The sequence below is a fragment of the Haematobia irritans genome, chromosome 5 (genome assembly GCF_050003625.1).
Source record: "Haematobia irritans isolate KBUSLIRL chromosome 5, ASM5000362v1, whole genome shotgun sequence".
NCBI lineage: Eukaryota > Metazoa > Arthropoda > Insecta > Diptera > Muscidae > Haematobia > Haematobia irritans.
In genome coordinates, this window is record NC_134401.1 from 136,862,125 (window position 1) to 136,868,124 (window position 6,000).

Genomic DNA, 6,000 nt, shown 5'->3' on the forward strand with positions numbered 1-6,000 from the left:
GTTTATTTCTATTGCAAATGTTTGCAAAATTTTATACTATAGAAAATTTGCTGAACATTTTTTTCTATAGAAAATTTTCTGAACATTTTATTTTTTGTATAGAAAATTTTTTCAACATTTTATTACTATAGAAAATCTTCTGAAAATGTTATTTCTATAAAAAATTTTATGAAAATTTTATTTCAAAAAAATTTTTCTAAAAATTTTATTTCTATAAAAAATTTTCTGAAAATTTTATTTCTATAGAAAATTTTTGCAAAATGCTATTTTATATATTGAATATTTTCGCAAAATTTGTTTTCTACAGAAAATTTTTATTCTACAGAAAATTTTCTGAAAATTTGATTTCTATTGAAAATTTTATTTCTGTAGAAAATTTTCTGAAAATTTTATTTCTATAGAAAATTTTCTGAAAATTTTATTTCTATTCCAAAGTTCGAAAAATTTTGTTTCTTAGACAATTTTATTACTATAGCAAATTTTCTGAAAATTGTATTTCTATAGAAAATTTTCTGAAAATTTTATTACTATAGAAAACTTTCTGAAAATTTTATTACTATAGAAAATTTTCTGAAAATTTTATTTCTATTGCAAATGTTCGCAAAATTTTGTACTATAGAAAATTTGCTGAAAATTTTATACTATAGAAAAGTTTTTGAAAATTTTATTACTATAGAAAATTTTGTCAAAATTTTATTTCAATAGAAAATTTCCTGAAAATTTTATTTCTATAGAAAATTTTTGCAAAATGTTATTTTATATATTGATCATTTTCGGCAAATTTTGTTTTTGTAGAAAATTTTCTGAAAATTTTATTGCTGTAGAAAATGTTATTTCTACTGCAAATGTTCGCAAAATTTTGTTTCTATAGAAAAATTTCTTAAAATTTTATTTCTATAAAATTTTTTCTGAAAATTTTAATTTCTATAAAAATTTTTCTAAAAATTTTATATCTATAGAACATTTTGTCAACATTTTATTTTTATAGAAACTTTTCTGTAAATTTTATTTCTATAGATAATTTTTGCAAAATCTTATTTTATATATTGAAAATTTTCGCAAAATTTGTTTTCTATAGAAAATTTTGTTAAAATTTTATTTCAATATAAAATTTTCTGAAAATTTTATTTCTATAGAAAATTTTCTGAAAATTTTATTTCTATAGAAAATTTTTTTAAAATTTTATTTCAATATAAAATTTTCTGAAAATTTATTTCTATAGAAAATTTTGTCAAAATTTTATTTTTATAGAAAAATTTCTGCAAATTTTATTTCTATAAAAAAATTTTCTAAAAATTTTATTTCTAAAGAAAATTTTTGCAAAATTTTATTTTATATATTGAACATTTTCGCAAAAATTTGTTTTCTGCAGAACATTTTCTGAAAATTTTATTTCTATAGAAAATTTTATTTCTATTGCAAATGTTCGCAAAATTTTGTTTTTATAGAAAATTTTCTGAAAATTTTATTTTTATTGCAAATGTTCGCAAAATTTTGTTTCTATAGAATATTTTCTTAAAATTTCATTTCTATAAAAATTTTTCTCAACATTTTATTTCTATTGAAAACTTTCGCAAAATTTGTTTTCTACAGCAAATTTTATTTCTATAGAAAATTTTTTCAAAATTTTCTTTCTATAGAAAATTTTCTTAAAATTTCATTTCTATAAAAATTTTTCTCAACATTTTATTTCTATTGAAAACTTTCGCAAAATTTATTTTCTACAGCAAATTTTATTACTATAGAAAATTTTCTGAAAATTTTATTGTTCTAGAAAATTTTCTGAAAATTTTATTTCTATTGCAAATGTTTGCAAAATTTTGTTTCTATAAAAATTTTCTTAAAATTTTATTTCTATAGAAAATCTGATGAAAATGTTATTTGCATAGAAAATTTTGTCAAAATTGTATTTCTATAGAAAAGTTTGTCAAAATTTTATTTCTATAGAAAATTTTCTGAAAATTTTATTTCTATAAAAAATTTTCTGAAAATTTTATTTCTATAAAAATTTTCTCAAAGTTTTATTTCTATAAAAATTTTCTCAAAATTTTATTTCTATAAAAAATTTTCTCCAAATGCTATTTCTATAGAAAATTTTGTCAAAATTTTATTTATATAGAAAAATTTGTCAAAATTTTATTTCTATAGAAAATTTTATTGATATAAAAAATTATCTGAAAAGTTTATTTCTATGCAAATGTTCGCAAAATTGTATACTACAGAAAATGTTGTCAAAATTTTATTTCTATAGAAAATTTTGTCAAAATTTTATTTCTATAGAAAATTTTGTCAAAATTTTATTTCGATAGAAAATTTTCTGAAAATATTATTTATGTAAAAAATTTTGTGAAAATTTTATTTCAATAGAAAATTTTCTAAAAATTTTATTTCTATAAAAATGTTTCTAAAAATTTTTATTTCTATAGAAAATTTTCTGAAATTTTTATTTCTATAGAAAATTTTTGCAAAATGTTATTTTATATATTGAAATTTTCGCAAAATTTGTTTTCTACAGAAAATTTTATTTCTATTGCAAATGTTCGCAAAATTGTATACTACAGAAAATTGTGTCAAAATTTTGTTTCTATAGAAAATTTTCTCAAAATTTTATTACTATAGAAAAATTTCTGAAAATTTTATTGATATAAAAAATTTTCTGAAAATTTTAGTTCTATTGCAAATGTTCGCAAAATTTTCTTTCTATAGAAAATTATCTTAAAATTTTAGTTCTATTGCTAATGTTCGCAAAATTTTATTACTATAGAAAATGTGCTGAATTGTATTTGTACAGAAAATTTTGTCCCAATTTTATGTCTATAGAAAATTTTGCCAATATTTTATTTCAATAGAAAATTTTGTAAAAATTGTATTTCTGTATATAGTTGGAGTACCTTTAGTTGGAGAGGAATATTTTGCAAAATCTACCAAAATATGAAGAATTCTACCAATCTACCAAACAGTAAAAAATCAACAATTTGTGGTAGAATTCTACCAACTGTGGCAACCGTTATTGAGTTCCGAAAATTTTGGTATCCATTGTGTGGTAGAACTAAAGGGAAGAACCTCTTTCTTAAGCCATTCGTGGTTGATGCGTAATGAGTGTGATAGTGATGAGCCCTGTTGAAATGTCCAAAGTCTGAGGGCGAAATATTTATCTTTAAGAGAGTATTTTCCTGATAATATTCGGCATTTATTTTGACCCCACGCAGCAACCACCTGCGGTACGGCGGACCACACCATTACGGTACGGCGGACTACACCATTCCCCAGAATTCAGGTGTAGATTTTCAGTTCACCTCTTTGGCAAGTAAAACCGACTATTTTGTTTCCTTTGTTGTTTTGGTTGTCTGCGTAATGGTAGTGGGAAAATTTTCTAATAATTTGCCATCATAAAAATGTTTCCATTGCTGAAGCCATTATTTTATTTTCTAGACATATAACTAATACAAGATCTTAGATTTAATACAAGATTTTTTCAAAGTCACCAATAAGAGGATGCCATCATGATTATGACATGACCTTGTATAAATAATATAACAACTACAACAATAACAACAACAGCAACAACATCACAAATAAAATCAAATTCTTGATAAAACAATAAATTTTGTGAAATTTCTTCACAAATTATCTGGCGTTTTTCATCTTGACGTCATAGACAGGCAAATAGCTTGGCAACGGAATGCTGATAGATGGATGGATGGCGGGGGGGATGTGAGAAATGGGACACAATAAACGAAATTTAAACGTCAAGTCCATCAAATTCTAGCACGATGATAAGAAGTAAGAAAAATTCAATAAAAACCTATCAACAAATTAATGGGGTATGAAAAAATAAATGAAGAAGAAGAAGAACAACAACAACATTAACGACAACGAAAACAACCTCTTTAAATATCATAAGATGAGAGAATTAATCTTCTTATATGCTAGTGAGAGTGAGAGACAGAGAGTGAGAGCACAGAGGAAACGGATGGGCAAACACTATTAACAACACAAACATGAATGATGTTAAGGTTAATAGACTGTAAGGCGATAGTGTGAGAGAGTGGGACAGAGAGGGAGGTGAAGAGAAACAAAAATAATACCAAGACCTGTCTGTATGTAGAAATGACACCATAAACCTTAGGAAAATCCTCTACCCAAAGAACTTAATCAATTCCTTAGCCATAGAGGAATTGAAGGTATAGCCAGCCAGCCAGCCGGTAATGACAAGAAAAAGTCATGGCCATCTTAATCTATATCAACAATGAGATGTTGTTGTCATTCTTACTGCAAAAAAGATGGATGAAGATGGATTGAATGGCATGGAAAAAATGTAAAATAAATGAAATGACAAAAATAATGATAACTTAAGCCTTAGGTAGAAGACTAGAGAACAATGTTAGTAGAATAAAGCATCATTGAAGGAATATCTCTCTTCAAAACAAATGAAACAAAAATCATTTTCTTTTTCTAAGACCTCATGGAAATTGGGAGACTAAGGTCAATGACCATCATTTTCGATAGATAGTGTAATGACAAAACAATTGTTCATTAATTTAATGTCGTTTTGGTATTGATTCAAAGCCCAAGGCCCGGCCTTTTATAAAACAGTCATTTTTTAGCAAGCAGCAAAACTTTAAAACTTATTAAAATTACACTAAAAATACACAGAAAAAAGTGATGCTAAAATGAACATATTTTTTTTCCACCAAATTTAATTTGTTTTTATTTATTTTTTAAAATGATATGAACGAAGCTCGATTATAGTAATTAAATGACAAAAAAATTAATTCAATGCAAAATAAAGCAAAAGATGATTGGGATTTTTCTTTATTTTAATATATTTATTTATTTATTAGAATCAATTTTATAATTAAAAATTATAATAAATGTTTTTTTTTTTTTATTTTTAATTTTTGCTTTTACGAGAAGAACGAATAGTTGCTAAAACTTCAAAAATGTAAATAAATTGTCGTAATATTAACAACGACTTCTGGCTTTCTCAAAAATGCAATGCAATTTAGTTCAATTTTCACACAAAGTAGTTCAATTCTTCCCATAGGTTAGATTGGGTATAGTAGTTACCCAATCCAGTAATACCTTTTATATTTGTGGATTGGCAAACCTACACGGAAAACAAAGTCCATAGTTAAACTAACGCAAAATGTAACTTACTTTTATTGCAACAAATTATTTGTTTGCAGCCAAATATTATTATTGTTTTCAATTAATTTTTTTTTTTGGTTTTTAATTTTGTGAACTAAACGTGCGCATAAAGTTCAATGACCGTACACATAAGTTCAATATGAACTAAAACGGAGGAAATTTTTCGTACGATTCCTAAAACTTGTAACAATGAACTAATCGCGTTTGCTAAAATGATTTGACGCCAATGAAGAGTATGAAAACTCTTCGCCACACTGTGGACAGGGTATTATAAGTTAGAACATATGTTTGCAACACCCAGAATATGAGATAGACACATGGTGTCGTTGGAAATCATGCTCAGGGTCGGCACCGGTTGCCATTCGAGCCAAAAATAATCTACCAAAATTGGAAGAAAATTTTACTAAAAGACTACCAAATAAAAAAAATCTTATTTTACAAGATTTTATTTCTATAGAAAATTTTGTCCAAATTTTATTTCTATAGACAATTTTGTAAAAATGTATATTTCAATAGAAAATTTTGTCCAAATTTTATTTCTATAGACAATTTTTGCAAAATTTTATTTTTATAGAAAATTTTGCAAAATATTATTTCTATAGAAAATTGGAAGAAAATTTTACTAAAAAACTACCAAATAAAAAAATCTTATTTTGCAAGATTTTATTTCTATACAAAATTTTGTCAAAATTTTATTTCTATAGAAAATTTTGTCAAAATTTATATTTCTATAGAAAATATTGTCAAAATTTTATTTCCATAGACAATTTTGTCAAAATTTCATTTCTATAGAAAATTTTGTCAAATTTGTATTTCTATAGAAATTTTGTCCAGATTTTATTTCTAAAA